The 18,607-nt window shown below is 56.8% G+C and overlaps 1 protein-coding gene across 6 annotated transcripts in view; it reads left to right on the top strand.

The window, feature by feature from the left end:
- Nucleotides 1–18,607, top strand: part of WIZ (WIZ zinc finger) — a 56,605-nt gene that overhangs the window by 7,746 nt on the left and 30,252 nt on the right. The window contains exon 1 of one of the 6 annotated variants that reach the window (XM_062598422.1): nucleotides 13,857–13,914. The exons of the other annotated variants lie outside the window; for them this stretch is intronic. The gene's annotated coding sequence lies outside the window, so the exon portion shown is untranslated. Of the gene's footprint in view, nucleotides 1–13,856; nucleotides 13,915–18,607 lie in introns of those variants that run through there. 6 annotated transcript variants of the gene reach the window in all.

Below are 18,607 nucleotides of genomic sequence, written 5' to 3'. Positions count from 1 at the left end.
TGCTTTGCCGCTTGCTTGGTGGGACCTTCGGGAAGATGGTTCTCGGCCGATGGCAAGCCGTACGGTCACCGTGCTGCTCGCCGGAGCTGAAATACCGCTCGCCCGGCGGTATGCAGGCACCGAAAGAGCTCGGGCGGCTTGGAAAAAAGGAGCGAGGCGCGCGGAGAGCGGCTTCCCGGGCTTCTCGCTTACCCGTTTCACGCAAGTCTGGACCCCGAAGCGGAGCGTTGGCCTCGTGGGGTGGCGTTTCTCCAGCGAGATGGTCCCTGCCGAGGGAAACGCGGGTTTCTCCAGCAGCCCGTCCCGTCCCGCTGCTCCCTGTCCGAGCTGGCGGTCAACGTCGTTCCGGCACGTGCGGAAGCGGGTGCTGCCGGCTCCTCCGGCGTGCGGGTCCCGGCGGCCGCGCGTTTGGTTTCTCCTCTCCGGAGGCGTTTTGCCGTGAACGGCGGAGAGCTCGGGAGAAGGGAGTCCCGAGAAACCCACCGCGGTGGCGGCGGGGGGGGGGGGGGGGGGGGGGAAGAAAATTGGGAAAGCGGAAGGAATCGCCGGGCCGGGATCTCTGCGCGTCCTCGCGTTCAGCACCACAGACAGGGATGCAAAAAAATCCGACGCGGAAATCCGACGGCTCTTCCGAGGTCCCTCACTTGCACGCGGGGTTACCCGCACCCCGAGCGGCCGGCTCCCGAAACCCGAGTGGCTTTGGGCGACGCTCGCGCACGCGCTCCGGCCAGACGCCGACGCCGGCTTGTTGCGCGGGGACGTCCTCCGGACCTTCCAACCTTTGGGAATTTTTGGGGTCGCCCCTGATTTGGCAGGAGCAAACGTTCGCTCCCGTCGGCGGAGACCTTCCGGCATGCCGGGAGGTTTATCGGAGGTGGGTGCGCCGGAGCCGGGGCCGCTCCGGCGGGCGCCCGGCTTGCGCCGGAGCGGCCGCGCGGCGTCAACTTCCTTCCTGCCGCCGTCGCCCGGTTCCTCTTCCCGTCTCGCCGCGGGGCGCCTCGATGCCCCGCGCGGGCCTTCCTCCCGCGTCGTCCTCGGCGGCGTGCCGGCGGCAAGTTTTAGTTGCGATTTTTAATTCGGGGGAGGACGGCCGGGAGCGGCTGCCGAATTCGGGGCCGACGGGAGCGTTCGATTTCCATCCGCCGGCGCTTCGCGGGGGGAAGAGCCCGTCCCGCTCTTACCCGCCTTGGCGCCGTCCCCAAAGCCGTCGGGGCTTGCGGGGTTGTTTCATCTCGATGTCTGCGTGGGTGGGTGGGTGGGTGGGGAAACAAAATCCCTGTGAAAAGGAGGATTTGGAGATCGGGTGCAGCGGGGGAACCCGCAGGACGTTTAGGGATTGCGCCTCGGCGGGACGTTTTAGCCCAACGTTTTTTTTTTTTGGTTTTTTTTTTTTTTGGTTTTTTTCTCCTGGCTCCTGGAAATTGGAATTTCGTCCCGGCAAAAGCCTCGCCGCTCCGCCGGAGGCGAATCTCTCGGGCGACGCTTGGCCAGAGGGAAGGGGGGAAAAAAAAAAAAAAAACGGGTCGTGCAGGCAGAACGTAACCCGGAGCCGTGCAAGAATCTCCCAGCGGGAGAGGGCCCGGAGCCAGGCGCCGGCGCGAAGCCGGAGGCGGCTTTGGCAGCCGCGGGAGGGTGGTTATTTAATTTTATTTATTTATTTATTTTTGGAGCTGGGCAAAGTCCGCGCTTGCCGCGGAGAGGTCGGGGCAGCCGGATCGCCGGCCCCGCGTTCTCCCGGCCGGCAGCTCTTTTCGGAGGGGAGATTCCCCTTCCTCGTTTCCTCTCGCCCGGGTTTCCGGCTCACCCACGTCGAGCTAATTCCCTGCGCCGGCGGATCGCGGGAGGAAAAGGAGCCACGTGGCCGGAAACCGCCCTCTCCTGGGACGCACCGGAGGATGGCAGAGCGGGAACGGGGCCGGAAGAGCTTTAGGAAAACCCACGTTGTCCGTCACCTGGGTGCCAGCTCGATAGGAGCCGGGATGAGGCTCCGGAGCGGCCGAGGCCTCGAACCCGCCAGCGGGCTCGTTCCTGGCGGAGCGCTCGGGCAGCTGCCCCGTTGTGCCGGGCTGAGCGAGCTTGGAGCCGGAGCGGAGCAGCCGCTTGGGAATCCCCATCCTCGGGAGCCAGCCGCCGGATCGCTCCGCGTCCGAGCCCTTCCCACGTCCTCGGGGAGCCGAGCGGCTGGATGCGCCGCCCGTAAGCGAGCGCAGCGGGGAGCCGGGATCTCCGTCGGGATCCTTTCCCGCGTCTTTCCGCAGCCTTGTCTCCCTTTCCTGCTCTTCGCCAGGGCGTTTTGAACCGTGGCCGGCTTTCAACCGGGATTTGCCGGGATGCTGGGCTTGGAAGGGGGCTCTCTCGTCCTCAGCCCGGCTTTCCCGCGGGAGCTCGTGGTCGGTCGCAGCCACGCCGGCGCCGGCGGCTCGGAGCCCGTGGCCAGAGCTTTCGCCCGGAGGTGAGCGATGCCGGAGGTGCAGATGGGGCTCCGACACCGCCGCAGGGCACCCGGATGCGTGTCGCGGGGTTGCGCCTTGGGGTGGCGGGGGCAGCACCCGATCTCCCTGCCGGCGCGGGGCCGTCCCGCGTTTGGGAATGCTGTGGCGGTTTGTGGCCCCACCGGGGATGTCCTGCTTTGGGGGTGCCACCAGGTCCCTGATGCAGGGACATCCCGCTCTGGGGGTGTCACAGCAGTGTGTGGTGCCACCAAGTCCTTGAAGCGGGGATGTCCTGCTCTGGGGGGTGCCACCAGGTCCCTGATGCGGGGACATGCCGCTCTGGGGGTGTCACAGCAGTGTGCGGTGCCACCAAGTCCTTGAGGCAGGGATGCCCTGCTCTGGGGGTGCCACCAGGTCCCTGATGCAGGGACATCCCACTCTGGGGGTGTCACAGCAGTGTGTGGTGCCACCAGGTCCCTGATATGAGGGTGACCTGCTCTGGGGGTGCCACCGGGTCCCCGATGCGGGGGACATCCCACTGTGATGCAGAAATATCCTCCTCAGTGGATGCCCACATCAGTGTGCAGTGCCGCAAGGTCCCTAGCACGGCTTGTCCTGCCCTCTGGTCCCCAACGCAGGGGTGTTGGCCAACGGGGACGCCACGGTGGCAAAGCGCCAATGCGGGGCCGTTGGCCGACGGGGATACCGCGGTGGCAAAGCCATGGGCTCGGGGTGTTGCAGGAGAAGACGGTGGTGTTGCATCCAAGGTTGCCCAACGCTGGTCGCTCGGGTTGAGCTTTGCAACCAAGAACTTGCTAAGGAAACGGCTGGTAGTCTTCTAAGGGAACGCCACTTGAAACTGGGGAGAAAAACATCTGGAATGGTGTGTTTTGGGAGCGTTGTGGGAGCCAGAACTGGAAACGGGATTGGGAAGAGCCTGGAGGGAGTCAAATAAGCAGCATGAGACCAGGACAGGTATTTGGGAGTTGGGAAAAACAAGGTCGGGTCAGGACGTGGCACAACAGGATGTTGAGCCGCAAAGCCCTGGTGGTTTTGAGGCACGTGCAACAGCTCCTCAGGCTTCTCCTTTGCTGGCTTGGGACATGGAAAACTGCAGCTCAGAAATCTGCTCTTTCCCACCTTGAAGATGCATCTTTAGCTATTTTCTCGTAGGCTTTTTAACGCGTTTCATCGCTGGCCTGGGATGCAACCTCCTGAGATGCTGCAGGACGCCGCTTTTGGCACGGTGGAGATGTGATTTGGTTTGGTCTCTTCTTTTCCTTGCAACTTTTTTTTTGGATGGGGGCAAAAGCTCCTGCTGAAATTTTTGAATAGGTTTCCACGCCGGCATGCTGAATATTACCCCCAAAAAGCCTGAATCGACGCAGATGGCTTTGCTGGCACGACTGCGTTCACAGCAGTGAGGTTGGGTTTCCAACCGGTGCCTTTGGACCACCTGGTGAAAAAAAAAATGTTCAACTTGGGGCTAAAATTGCCCCTTTGCAGCCTGGCAGAAGCAGCGGCCGTTTCTCCTTATGCTTGGGAAGAGCGAAAAGCGGGTTTTCCTTCGGGATCGGGGTGAGCGGATAAACGCGCCGTGTCTTTTTAATCGGGAGGCCCCGCGAAAAGCCCGGCCGAACGCCGGAGCCCGCGTGGGTCTGAGGGCTTCTAGGCGCGACGGGAGGAGGAAACAGCCCTCAAAATCGTCCCGCGTTGGGACACCCGATCCGTCGAGGTCTCCGAAGGATGCTCGGGATAGCAGCGGGCACTGAGCCTGCTTGGAAAGCCAGGGAGGGAGAAAAATAAATAAAGCAGGCAACTCTAGAAGGGTGAAAAACTTCCCGTTCAGGAAGGCGAAGCAGCCGCCGTAAAAAGGAGGTAGGGGAGGCGCTCACGGCGTCTCGGTTTAATTTATACAGGTCTGACAGCGCGGACAATACCCGAGATGGACTGCATGTGGCAGGGGCTGCTGCTCGGCCTTTGTGCCACCTCCGTTTGCCTTTTGTTTCGTCCACCTTTTATTTTTTTTTTTCCTTTTATTTTTATTTTTTTTTTTTATCCTCTTGGTTTTAATCCCTTCTTCTGGAACCCGCTCGCTCCGTCCCTCTTCCCTTCCCCCCCCTCACCCTTCGACTCGCTCGAACCGCTGTCCCGAGCCGAGAGCGTCTTCCGAAAGCGTCTTCCGATGCCTCCCTCCGAGCCCCGTCGAGGCGTTCGCTCTTCGAGTCGACGGCGTTCCCGGGGGAAAAGCCGAGCCTGCCGCTCGGGAGATCCCCTCTCCGGCTCGGGCGTCCGTGCGCTGATGAGTTTGGGTTCGTTATTTATTTGTTTGTTTGTTTGTTTATTTTCCTGCCTTCTCTTTCTGCTGCTGGAATGAAACTCGAAAGCCCGCTTGAGCCCGGAATCGAGCCCCAAAGAGGACGCTCGGGGACGGGGACGAGGTGCTGCGAGGCTTGAGCCGGGGCTCGGTTTCTCCCCCCCCCCCCCCAAGCGCCGCGGTGCGCACTCCTCCCCCGGGGCAAATTCCCGCTGCTGCAAAGGGAATCCCGGCAAAGTCGGAGAGAAAGCCGACGGGCTCGGGAAAAATCCTCCGTCCGCACCCGCGAGACGCCGCCGAAGCCAAGCTCGTTGGGACGCGGCCGGAGCTTTCCCATCGGCATCCTGCGGATGGAGGGAGGTGCAGGGCGGCCACGTGCCATCCCATCAAGAGCATCTCGTTGTGCCACGTGCCGTCCCATCAAGAGCATCTCGTTGTACCTCGAAGTGCACTCGTCGCTCTTCCCGCGTTGCGGGGAAAAGGCAGAGTATCCTCTTGGCCGGCGAGGATGGGAGCGGGGAGGAGAGCGGGAAAAGGGAGCAAAGGTGGGTTTCGTTAGGAAGAGCAAAGTCCGTTCGGCGCTTAGATAGCTCGACTTCCTCGGAGCGGCCGGCGATAAGGAAGAAATGGCTGGAAAACCGCGAGTGGCATCCAGCGTGCGTTGGCAGCTCTACCGTACGTTGGAAAGCGGGAAATCGCGCCAGCGTGGGAACCGGAGCCGCGAGCTGGAGCTACCGTCACCGCATCGGGTGTGGAAGAGTCGAGACGGGGATCGCGCGTGGCCGAAATGCTGGATGTGAGCTGGTTTTGCCGTGCGAACTCGAGAGACTTTCCAGGTTGTCCATGGGTGCAAAATTTAGGAAATTTCTATGAAATTCCACTTGACGGCGTTGACCCAAACGGATCTGCCGCCCTCCAAAAAAAGAAAAAGGGGGAAGAATTGCCATTTTCAAGCAGTGTCGTGCAAGTTTGCTGAAGGCATCTGCACCTGCAAGGGCACGCAGCTGCTGGGGAGAGGGTGACTTGAGAAAGGGAGTTGGAGAAGGTGAAGGACGCGTGACCTGCAACGTTGATCGCTCAGAACCTGCGCTAGGGACCTCTGATGGAGCCCGAAACTTGGAGCACCGCTCCAGAGGCACGCGTCAGACAGCTGTGTGCAACCACGGCCACGCTCGGTGGTTGCGGTTCAACACTCTGCTCCGGGGAAGGTAGACCTTCCTGCGCACGTACCGGAGATGGAGAACTTGCATGCGGAAATTGCACAAAAATACCGTGTAACTTAATTTTGCTGCAACCGAAGGAACGTCTGGTTCAAGCTTTGCGCTTGCTGGTGTCCCCCCGTCCCTGAGCGGGTCACTGACATCTGTTTTGGGGGATGTAGCATGGTTTCCATTCGCTTCCGACAGCTACGTGTGGTGCAAAGGAATGGAAAAAGGAAGCTGTGTTTGAGACTTGCACAAAGGTCTCTATCGAATTGCTGTTTCTGAAGAGCAATTACCACTGTTGCTTAACTGTTGGTCACATCTGTGTCCCCGTCTTGGTCTAAGCTACGCTGGCCTGGAGCTAGTACAATCCGTGCCTGGAGAGCTCATTTGGAAGCCCCAGCGCCCAGGTAATGAAACCAAAGAAACGGAGACATTAGCGTAGCCTTGGCCGCGTGGTCGCTTGCGGAAGGGGTGTAGGAGTCCGTAGGAAACGTGTTCCTGGAGGAACTACTCCTCCAGGAACAGCTGAGCTCTTCTACCTGAAGCTACCTCTGTCGAGCCCTTGCTGCCATCTCCAGGGTTTTGCTGCTAAATCTCGGGCTCATCAGTGTGCTTGTCTTGCCTGCTCCACGAGCGGCTGTTGTGCCTGAGCAGTTTTTCTTTAAAGCTGGTTTCTTGGAGGGAGGTTTGCTACGCTCAGCAGAGCAACGGTTAAATGTTTAAACCGGACGGAGTTGGAAGGAACCACGGACGGGGTCGGCGCACGTTGTGATGCTGGCAAAAAAAGCACGAGTGATTTATTGCATGCCCTCCTCTTTGGGAAAGAGTGTTTGCTTTCACATGAACGTGACTGAATTCATCCAGGTCCTTGAAGTCGTCTGGTAGGAAGACATTAATGTGTTTTACAAGCTGATGGTGCAGCTGATTCACACAACGTGACCTCAGCATGGTTATTTCTGTGGTGAAGCAGCAGCTGTGTTGGTGGCAGACCTTGCATTTGAAGGCGGACATGGGAAGAGAGGAGACATGGGGCTGGATGGTATTTAAGATGAGAAGGGCATGTTGAATCACCACGGTCCTCTACAGAGTCCATGTCCTTAAGCTCTCCCTTGAAAGAAGACTTGATGGTTGAATTACTCGCTGTTGAGTATGTACATGCAGGTCTTAAAATGCTGCTGTGTGTCCTACGTCTTCCCCAATCGCTGTTGCTCCAGAGATCATCCAGCCAACTCTCCTGGGAGGTAGGAACTTCCAGCCGAGAGGCAGGAGGAACCAGCTGGAGCAGCTGGTTGGCTGAAGCCTGGAAAACAAAACTAAAGGCTAAGGAGGCCAAAATGCTCTCAGCCTTTGCAACGCCAGGGACTGTCCTAAGGGCGTTGTGCGTTTAAGTGGAGAGATGAGAGATGTCTTGTTGCTGTCGTAGTCTTAATTGGAAAGCGTTGGAATGATTTTTAGGAGCACGTTGGGGAGAACAAAGTCATTTTTGCCACGTGGATCCCCACGTGAACTGCTCTGGCCTTGGAAACGGTCTTGGTTCGATCTCAGGCCAGTTGCCCTCTTGCTCTGGACAGCAGGGAGGAAGAGCCCTGGGAGATGAGAAAGCAGAGATCCAGCCACCTCCAAATCTTTTCTCTGAGCTGAACAGCTTGAGTTTTCCTGTCCTACGGTATGTTTGCCAACCTCCGGGCCATTTTTATGACTTTCCTTTGAACTCCTTCCAGGAAAGATAGGAAAGTCACGAGACAGACACCCAAACGAGGTGCAGCTCTTGATAATCTCTGGCAGGGCAGTCCCTGGTGTCTACATCCAGCGACTGTTGGTCTTCAAGTTTTTCCTGTGTGGGTAAGGGGCTATGCTGACCCCCTATATCATGGGGTGGCCGTTTCCCAGTATTATCTCCTAGCTTGATGGTGCAAAGTCGTGTTGGGCTGAGTTAAACTTATTGGATTTCAACCACTCTTAACTGGAAGCTTGAGCTCACAGGCCCAGTAACCTTCCTCACTAATTACTGCTCCCTCAGCCTCGTAGCCTGCAAGTGTTGCCAGGAAAGATGTCATGTTGTTGCCTAGCAAATAAATAATTGGATACTTGAGTCCAAGACAACAGGCAGGGTTTAGCCTGGGACGTGGAGTCTAGTTGGTAACCCTGAAATTGCATGGAAAAACGCGCATCCTTCTGAGAAAGACCTAACAAAACTTTCAACCGTGAATGTCTTCCCAAAGACTTGAGGGGTTGGTGGCTATCTAAGCGTGCCTTGGGCAAGTGTCAGGATCAAGAGTTGGAATGAATGCGAGGGTGGGATGGAGCGTAGCGACATCCTCATGGGGTGGGAAGGCGGGTTGCGCCGTGACCCTCAAGAGTCGCTACCAGGAGCGGGGCAAGCGTCGATGAAATGTTTGCGTGGTGCTTGTGGTCTTTGGTGACCTGGAAATTGGGGCTGAACGCGCAAAAGCCTGCAGCGACCTGCCGCGGTGAGGAGGACGTGTGCTCTGTCCTCTTCTCCCATGGCTCGGCAGCGCTGGGTACAGCACTTGGATACTCTCCGCATGGAGAGAAGACGTTTTGCCCCCGCGGTTGATAGCGTTTCTCCAAGCTGAGCACCTGCTGTGCCAGTCTTCTGACGTCTATAAATAGCTGCCTGAATCCAGCACCCCAGAGCAGCCTCTCTCCGTTGTGCCGTCGCTCGCGTTAACCAGGCCACGTTTTAAAAATAAGCTGAGGCCGTTGTGAGCGGAGCTGTGGAGTCTCCTGCTGCCTCTCAAACTAGGACGCGTCCTGCTCCCTCGCCCAAGGGGGACGGTGATGGGAGCCAGCACCATCGTTCCCCTCCTGCCAGGGAGCTGCTGTTGGGAGGTATTTCCAAATGGGAAAGGAGCCGTGGCCGTAGTTTGGTGGCTGGGAGCAAACTCCAAGGCTGGAGCATCCGCTTTGCCGTGCAGAATCAGGTTCTTGGGTCGAGTGAGGCTCCTGCTCCCATGTAAATCCCACGTGGCATGGATGCATGGGGCCCATGGATGGATGCATGGGGCCCATCGTGTGTGCATGGATGGCTTGACCATGGATTGACTGAGTGGTCATGTGCCATGGGGGAATCTCTGCACCCTGAGGTGTCCTCCTTGGCCATGGCCATGTTCAGCATGGTCTCCTGCTCCACCCAGGCTGCCAGATGCTTGGAAAACCCAAGCAAGCGGCCAAAGTGTTTCTCAAATATGAAGGTGGATAAAAATTGTCCAGGGACACGTGAGGGGTAAGAAGTCGTGGCGATGAGCTATTTTGCAGGAGCAAAACCTGCAATGGTGCTGCATCAAGCTGGGGATGGAGATACTATAACCATCTCCTGAACCCAGCAGAAACGAGGCTGATGCTTCAGCACGAAGCCCCGTCAATTTGCCGTTGGTGGGAAAACCAAAGTCTTGCTTGCGTTGCGCCGCGCCGCGTTCTCGTGTCGTCAGGATGCTGGTTCGAGCCTCGCTCGCGCTTTGCGGTGACTCTGGGGAGGGGGGAAATAGCTGCTGCGTGGGGTGTCCTTGCTGGAGGAGATGTGGTGGTAATAGAGCGTTTATCCCTTTCGGGCTCGTCCCTAGGGTGCAATGCCGAGTTGCCGGGTTTGTCCTTTTCCGTAACTGTGTTATCTGGCACGTTACTGTGGTTCTGGGCTGTTTGCATGGCCAGAATTGTCCTCCTTTCTTTTTCTTGTCTCTCACAAGGCCATGTGTATCTGTAGGCAGCACCTTCTGGGGCCTGGCCTTCAAAAATTCACAGGTTGCAAAAAGGACCGGTCTAAGGGCGGAGGAGGCTGGAAAAATATTTCTTCCCCAATTTTTTCCCTCTGGTGGAGCAGGGTAGGAGGAACTGCTGGGTAAGGGCAGCTCACTCCAGCTCATCTGCAGGTGTCCCAGCAGATAACACGTCGCAGCACCCTCCGGGATGGTTGGAGACTCCTCGGAGGGCGCACGACAGCAGTTGGCGCCCGGATACCCGAATGAGTTGGGACCAGGCAGAAATAGTTGACGTAGAGTTAATGCCGAAGCCCTCTTGGCCTTCCTTGTAGGATGCTCCAGCGGAGAAAGGATCTCGGCAGCTTTTTTGGGTCTCCTCTTAGTTCCTCCTGCTCACTGCAGGAGCCTTGAGCTCTCCTGGCACCCAGCGTGCGGGGTGAGATGCTGCCAGATGAGGCCGTGCTGAGACTTTATTTATTTATTTATTCATTTCCCGCTGTGCCACGATAACTTGGAGCTGTTTCACGATGTCAACGCTTGGCACCTTGGCAGTGCCAGGGTGGTCCGGAGGGACCGGCGGTAAGCCAAGGAACGGCTCCAGCTTCCCAGCTCGACTCGGCAAAGATCACAGGGATGAAACCTCGCCTGGCCATCGATGTCAGAGGTCCAGAAAGACGTAACGAGGGTGAAAGACGCAAAGGGAGAGACCCGGAGCGCAACAGGACAGGAATCTGAATTGCCTGCGTTCGTCGCCGGTAAAACACTGTCACTTTTATGGGAGCAGCTCGCGCGCTGCGATCTGCTGGCGACTTAATAGAGATGGATCCAAACAAGATGAGCTTGCAACAGAGGCTGGATGGGTTTCAAGCAGCTTGGAGAGAAAATGCTCTTTCATCCGACGCTGGATGTGTCCTCTGCTGACGGGGAAAGTTTCTGCCGCGCGTCACATAAATCTTGCTTAAAGCTGGATGGAGCAACGTGGGGTCTAGAGGATGAACTTGCTCCGATCCCTGATAACTCTTTAATGGAAAAGTTGAGTATTTTTTTTTTTCAACAGCTGGCTAGGAATCGAGGCTGAAAAAGCTCGATTTTAGCTCTCATCCACAAGTAAAAGATCTGAAGTGTCATTGGGGCTGATGCTGCCTCCGGTGCATTTGGACCACGGTTGCCACCTCTCAGCAGCAGCAGCATCTTCCCTCCCTTGATGTGGCTCCTGCCGAGCACCGGGTCCGAGGCCGGTATTCCCGCCGGGAGCCTCGGCTACTCCGAGGGAGGCCGGAGATTGCGGGAGCCTCGAGCGGCCGGAGTCGCTCTTCCCGCGGGAAGTCCGTGCATCGCCGAGCCTGGGAACGGCCCTTGGCAATCGGGTTCGTACCGCGGCTTTTATTACTTATTTTGCGGAGCAGCGGGAAACGCGATCCGAAGCTTTGCTCCCCGTTGCCTGGAATTTCACGGCCGTGCCCGGCACCTGCATCCTCATCCGTAGCAGAGCTCGAAGGGGCAGCGCCAAGGGGGCTGAGCTCCCTACGGGAAGAGCGAGGGGGGGGGGGGAAAGAAAAGAGCTCCGAAAACCTGAGCGTAACCACGAGCAGGCTGGAGAGGGAGAGCGTGGCTCCTCGCCGGGAAAGTGTCGGATTCCCTCTTGGCCGTGCCAAGCTAAACAAGCCGTTTGTCCGCTCGCAGCGAAAGAGCTGCTCTCTTGCTTTTATTTTATTTCGTTTCGGCTTCTTTTTCTTTCTCCCGTTTTGCCCGTCCTCACACCTGTTTTCGCTTTCGGTTGATCTCGCGCGGGGCCGAACCGAAGCGGGGCGGCGCCTCGGCGCGCGCGGACTTTCCGGGAGGAATCGGGAAATTTGGTGTTTTTTTTTTTTTTTTTTTTTTTTTTCTTTTTTTACTTTTTTCCCTTAACCTCTTTAGACTCGCAGATGGCCGAAGGCTTTCCAGCAGGGAGCCAGTTTGGGCTGCTGACAACGGGTTTGGCTTTTCTTAGCTGCCTCTCGCAGGCCTTTTTAAGAAGCCGTCCATGCGCCACAGGTTGCAAACCACATTTTTTTTTTTTTTTGGATGCTCTTTTTTTTTCTTCCCCCCCCCCCCCCCCCCCTCCAACCACACTGTTAGTGACTCACAGCTCCCATGCGATCAGCTATTACAGCAGGTCCTCCGCCATCCAGCTCATGAGCTTCCCGCCCGCCACGGTTGCTTTCCCTTCTGCTCCGTGAATTTTATCCCGGTCTCTGAAATTTTTGGGGTCGCCTGGCTCTTCCTTCGCAATACCCCGATGCTTTTCCAGCTGGATGCCGTCTCCTGACTTCTCCCCGTCGATAGACTTTTTTGGTTTTAACGCAACCCTCCGGGTCAGGAGCTCGCGTGGGGAAATTGCTTGGTGGCTCTCCAGGAAACTCCGTCTAGCCTGCCGCTTTCGTTTTAATGCTATTCCCCGATGATTTCTTCGCGGTTTAGTCTCCGTATCCGCAGCCGCTTTGCTCTTCAGCAGCCTCTCCTCCGGGTTTTGCCCTCGATCCGTGGATTCCTGCTGCTGTGGGGCTTTCCGCTGCCGAGACGCCGCTCCTCGACCTCGCGTAGATCGATCCTGCTGGTCAATCTGCAAAAGCTGATTTTTTTTTTTTTAATTTAATTTATTTTTTTGGTACGAGCCTCCATACGACGCGGTGAGTCCGGCCGCTCTGGGCATCCACGGAGGGCCCTGGGGCTCGCGGCATCGGCTCGTTTTGGCCCAAACGGCGCGCGAGGGTGCGGCCCTTCCTGCCGGCGGCCGGCGCGTCCTCTTCTGGCCCCGCTCTTTGGCTCGCGAACCTGCAGGTTGGCCTCTTTCTCGGAAAAGAAACTCGTGTTGCTGCGCAGCCCTTTTGGAGAAGCAGAGAGAGCCGGAGGAGCACCGGGTTTAATCTCCTTTTCTGGCCGCCCTCGGCAAGCCCTCGAGCGAGGAGCTCCCGGCCGCTCGCCGTCCCCGCAAAGCCGCGGGCGGTCGGGTGCAGCTCGGCCTCGGCAACGTTCTTCGCCCAGATGTTTATTCGAGTCCTGCGAAACCGCGGTGGCTCCGCTGGCCAGAAAGGGCCCGCGGGGAGTCGAGCCAACGTGCAGAGATGCGTCACGCTTCTTACGTTCCTGGCTTGCGGCAACGTGCGCGGGGCTTCCTGAGGCTCTCGCTCCCAACGCCGGCCCAAGCGCGCGAGCCGGCGGCCGCCGCGTCCTTGCCGGATCTGTGCCGAACCGCCGGATCGTTGCCCGCAGGAGGGCTCTGGCACAAAAATTTAGGTCGCCACCTAAGCCGTGGAGGGCGACAGGCTGCTCCTGCCGCCGAACCGAACGCAAGGATCTTCTCGAAGGACAGAGATGAGCTCATACGTGGAGGATGGAGAGTTTCCGCCCGTCCTGTTTGGGTTGTTGCTCTTTTTGGTGCACCGGCGCTGCAAGGAGGGAGAAGCTTCGGTGCTGTCGCACGCCGAAGAGGATGGAGAAACGCCATTGCCTAGCCCAAAGCGGCGTTGCAGCTCTGCACGGGCAAAGATGCCCCTTTCGGCGCAGGGCTACCGTAGCACGCGGGGACCGTGAGATGACACAGCGGTCCCTTCCGGAAAGGTTTGAATGGGTGTTTGTACGGTTGCGCGACAGGCACTGATCTGCCCAAACCAGCAAAAGCCGCCGGAGGGAGCGTGCCCAGACACAACCAAGCACGGTGCCAGGAAACTGGGCCCACGTTTCCGAGGCGAGATTTAAGCTTGGGTGTGACAGCGATGGCAGAAAATCCCTGTGGCAACAGCCAAGCAAACGAGGGCTGTGGGTACAGCTGGTGGCATCTGGAGCCCTGTCCGGCCAGCGGAGACGTGACCAACTTGGAAAAATGGAGCTGTCCTCATCTGGAAAAATGTCCTCGTCTTGTTGGCCACTTTCACAGGTCTGTAGTGGTTCGGTCACCCTTGATGCTCAAGGAGGACAGCAGAGGAGGATGGAGGTGGCTCATGCATGGACCCAACACCAGCATGAAGATCATCTCGATGTCTGGACAAGCCAGCGCTCACCCGCTGGCAGAGTGAGCCCGTCAGGCATTCTCCCCTTGCCATGGTGGCATTCCCCACCATCTCCAGCTATTGTAGACAACTTCTTGAGCTGGAGTCACCTTTGCAACTCGAGCAAGAGCAAGTTGGGATAGTGGAGGCAGGACACCCCAGGCCACTGCCGTGGACAGAGGTTGGAGGAACCTGCTCATTCCCATGCGCATGGTAGGAAGCAAGGCCCCAGGTGACCTGTTGTGGGTGCTTATGGTGGAATATGGGGTCTCCAGCATCTGGGCAGAGTGAAAGCAAATCTTTTCTCGTGATATAGCAGCCAAGCAGTGGGAGAGGGAACCAGGGTGGGATCTTCTCTGCAAGGCTGCAGTGATGTGAGTTGGAGGCAAGAGCTAGAGGTTAAGCTGGTGCTCGACTCGCCAATGCGTGGCCCAGAGCCAAATGTTGGCCTTTGTAATTTTGTACCACAGGTAGTGTCTGAGTGGTTGTCCTTGCTCAGTGGCCAGTGGTTGTCTCAAACTCTTCCAACAACACAGGGACTGGAGCGTTGTTGCTGTGGTCGTGCCTATCGGTCCTAATTTCTAGGCTCCCACTCTGGTGCAGTGTCTCTTACCAAGAGCTCTCTGAGCTCTGGATTTATTGGGATCAAGATGTTGTGTCTGTCTGGGGCTCCCGGCTGTCTTAGTGTCTCCCATGGTTTTTCTGAAGCCCTACGGGGCTGGGAGGAGAACTAGTCCCTGCCTCCTCTGGCATCTGTGAATGCACGGTCTCACTCGGCTCTAGCTGCCAGATCCTTCACGGACCCCCCAGCTCTTTCCCAGGCTGCTGCTTCAGATGATGGTCCCAAGCTCATGGGGGCTTCCTGAGCAGAGAGATCACTTAGGAGATGGGACCAAGGCTTAACGAAGCTGGTTGACATGCTTCTCTGTTTAGCCTCAAAGCCTCTTCCTGAGAAAGAGGTGTAGAAACAGAGGTTTGGCTTGGAGGGGACCTGCTCGCTCCATGCAGGGTTAATGCCAGAGCAGGTTGATTGTCTGGTTTAGTTGGGGAAAATCTGTCGTGGATGGAGGTGCTTCTCCAGGCACCTTTCCTGGGGGATGCTCGCCCTCTGCACAGACAAACCAAAAGCAGGGAGAAGACTGAAGGACAGAAATCACTGATCACCAGCCTCCTGGATAACCTGTTGCTTTTTGGATATCTTGGGCTCTGGCCTTGGGACAACCTGGACCTCTGTTGGTAGAGATAATGAGCTGCTGAACTGAGATAAAGTCATGCCAAGGAAAAGCTCTGACCTACTCTGGCAGCCAAGATGGGAAGAGACACGGAGAAATCAGGCAAGTCTTGCAGGATTTACTCAAAGGAAGGAGAAAACAGCCCCAGCGGGGCAACACGGGGAAGTGGCGGTGGCACTGTTCGTTCTCAGATCCTCGACTGCGATACGACCTTTCCACAAGCTTGGTGAGACATGATAAAAAGGAGCTACAGCCCCAACCTGCAGTCCTGGTCGCTCCTGTCTGCCTTGGTCCTTGCTTTGGAGTCTGTTCCGGGCCAAGCGGCCGAGTCCTGCTGCGGTCGGCTTCTCCCAGGCCAGAGGGTTAAAATGGGCAGCTCTGAGAAGTGCTGTGTTCATCCCACCGTGACAAGCTGATCCCCCCCCAACATGTAAACCCACAACGTTCATCTCCTGGGACTAGAGCGGATGTGTCAGTGTATGAGCTCGTCCCTGCTCTGATCTTTGCGGCTTGCTGTCGCTCAGCCCCTTTGCAGCATCTTTCTCCGTCCGGGCAAAGTCCAGCAGGCAGAAGTATTGGCATTTGGATGGCAGTTGCACAACCCTGGGGCTTTCCAGCCCTTAAACACACGAACTTCCATCACCCTATGCTTGCAGAGGTATGGCGAGAAGGTGCAGAGAGACCCGCGTTGGCCCTCTGTCCTTCCCCGGGGACAACAGAACTCGATGCAGCGTTGCAACGTCAAGGCAACGGCCCCAGCTCCGTCAGCAGCCAGCTAAGCCCAAGTCAGATGAGACGCGATGTGCTGCCAGCACGCTGCACTTTGAAGAGCTCCCGTCCCCAAGGTCACCTGCCTGCAGGCTTAGGAGCGTCCTTAAATACTGCCCTGACCTGCCACAGCGCGAAGGAAACAGAAACGTGCCTCCGTCGCCTTCTGCAGATGGCTGAGAGCTTTCATCGGCGCTGGGCTGGGAGCTGCACTCGCCTTACAGAAGAAAGGGCTGCGAGCGTTTCCACGTTTAGGAGGCAACATGAAGTTCACGTCTCCGGCCGAGTCCTGCCGCTGGGCCAGCTCCTCCTCTGTATTCGGTAGCACGAGCAAAATCGTCGATTCGCCTTTGGCAAGCCCCGGCGAGAGGAGAGAGCGATCGGCTCGTCTGGCTCCCGGGAGAGGCTGGAGTAAAATGGGGTTCGGACGCTCGCGTGAAACTGTGGGTGAAATGACTTCTGCTGCGGGAATGTGTTTGGGAGCAGGGCGGCGCTTGCAGGACGGGATGGTAGTGTCTTCTCTGGTGGTTTGGAGGGACTTAGGGCAGAAATAGCATCCGAGGGCTCCAATCCAGGTTGCCCAAGCAGCTCAGAGCTTCCTTCTAGAGACTTTTGGTGGAAACAGGGGGATGTTGGGGACTTGCAAGTGCTGCCAGGACTCTCCTGGCCTCCGTTTCTTCTGCGAAGTGGAAAGTGCCGATGCATCTTGCAATGCTTGCAGTAAGTCTGCCTTCACGTCGGGGTTGCAGGCCCTGTTGGAGAGGGAACGGCCGGCGCCGAGCCGGCAGTTGTGCCCTTTGCAGGATTACGGCGTTTTTGGCTCTCGTTACCCGCTCCTAGCGAGTTGCATGGGAAAATCGGGATCACCGAGCCAGTGGGCAAAGTGCTGACGGCACGTTTGCCGCCGAACGCCGCTTGTTTGCATTGCAAACACCAGCCCGGCTCGGGAAGGGAACGGCCACTGCTCTGCGAGCGCAACCGCCGCCGGCTCGGAGAGCTCTGCCGCTCCGAGCTCGCTTTTGCCCCGCTTGCGTCGGAGATGGCCGCGTGCTGAAGGGAAACCCGGCGTGTACTTTGGTGCGTGGGTCGCGGGCGGGTTGGGGAGCGCGTTTGCAGATGGTCTGGAGTGTGGGAAATGAGGGTTCGAGCTCCTGCTTCACTGTGTTTCCAGCAAGCCTTTTGGGAGCAGGATGTGATTTTTTTGGAGAAGGGTAAGACGGGCTGTGAGCTGAATTGCTCCCCTGGTGCTGGGGGCCGGAAAAAAAACCTTTCAACTCTCACGTAGCCACGGGCAGCTGAACGTTTCCGGTGTAGGAATCCTCGTTGCACCAAGAATAAATCAAAGCCCGTGCCGTCCTACGTGGCCCAAACCCCTACGGTTGGGTTGACTCGTAGCACGCGGGTGACCACCGCATCGCGCTGCCTCCGTAACCCTTGCGTCATCGGGACGCAGCGTTTTTCCTCCTTCCGTTTGTGGACCAAGCAAGTGTTAATCCCACTGGGTGGGCCAATCCACTGCTTTTTTTTTTTTTTTGTGGTCCTGTGGGTTCCCCTCATACGTTTGGCAGCAAAAGGGACACATGTGAAACCAAAGTTTTTTTTTCTTTTTTTTTTTTTTTTTTCCCCAAGCTGTTTACAGTGCAGAAGTAGTAGCAGCTGCAAGCGCCAATGAGCAATTCATCCAGTACCTTTTGCTCTCAAATTAAACACTAGAGATTAAAGAATTAGCTTGAGTAGGAGCTAGTCTTTAATTCCAGAGCTAAATCATGCCTTGCGACATCTCGCATTACTCGGAAGATGATGCAATAACTCACCCCTTGCCTAATACGTTGCTCAGATGGCAGGGTCTCTCTGCCTGGCTGCAGAGGAGCTAAAATACCTCGCTTGCCTTTCCTTCCGTTCGTTCTGGATAGCTGGGAAAATACAATGCCTCGGAGAGCACGCGCAGGCTTAGGACAGGCTCTTTGGAGATCATCAGCTGGTTTTCGGGAGCTCTTGGAAGCCTTTGAGCTAGTCGGCGAAGTGGCGTTGCAAATTCCTGTCCATAGGTGAACTTTGCCTGATTTTTGTTTTTATTATTATTATTTCTGAAGGATATGGTTTGGGTCTAAACCGAGTCTTTGCTCTTTGGAAGAGCCCGTTTCTCTCCCTTGAAGACCAACTCATCCTCAGGCCGATGTCCTTTGGAAGTGTCGGTTTTCCCTCCAGCGACTGCGGTGGGTAGCCAGTTGCCTTGAGTAGATTCAAGACCTGCTGGACGGCTGAAGGTCGGAGCAGAGTCTCCCACCCCACGCCCTTGTCCCTGAGATAGGAGCTGGAGATGCAGAAGGCACATGGAGGTCAGGTAGGCTTCCTCCATCCTTCGTGCTCATGGAGGAGCATGTAAAGGAAACCTTCTTCTGTTTTATTCAGGGGGCAGATTCTTAGGCAGTTGAAGAGCTTTTGATGTTTTGGAAATAATTTAATAATAATGCGTTTAGAGGGTTTTTTATCTTCACTCCTTGCGCTCTTTTAGACTATTGCTAGACACCTCTTTGGGAGCTGGGTAGAAAGCTGTCAGCAGAACATAGTTTCTTGATCAAATTCTTCAGAAAACAGGTTTTCTCCCTGTTTCTTGCTAGCTGGGTATAGAAACTGCCATCTGTAAAAACTGCTTTTTGCTTAAGACTCTTGGGTTTGTTTGCTGTTAAATTTTAAAATCACAAAATAACTGAGGTTGGAAGGAGCCTCCAGAGGTCTTTAGTCCATCTCTATGCTCCAAACACAGCCAACGTTCAAGTTAAGCTGAGTTGCTTAAGCTCCGTCCAGTGTAATTTGGAGGCTCTCCAAGGATGGAGATTGCCCACATCTTGCAGAAGATTGTTCCATCCTTACAGGGAGGAATTTCCCATGTTGCAGTATGTCTC

This window comes from Rhea pennata, chromosome 33 (assembly GCF_028389875.1).
Source record: "Rhea pennata isolate bPtePen1 chromosome 33, bPtePen1.pri, whole genome shotgun sequence".
In the NCBI taxonomy this organism is placed as follows: Eukaryota; Metazoa; Chordata; class Aves; order Rheiformes; family Rheidae; genus Rhea; species Rhea pennata.
This window is presented reverse-complemented; position numbering and strand designations above follow the sequence as displayed.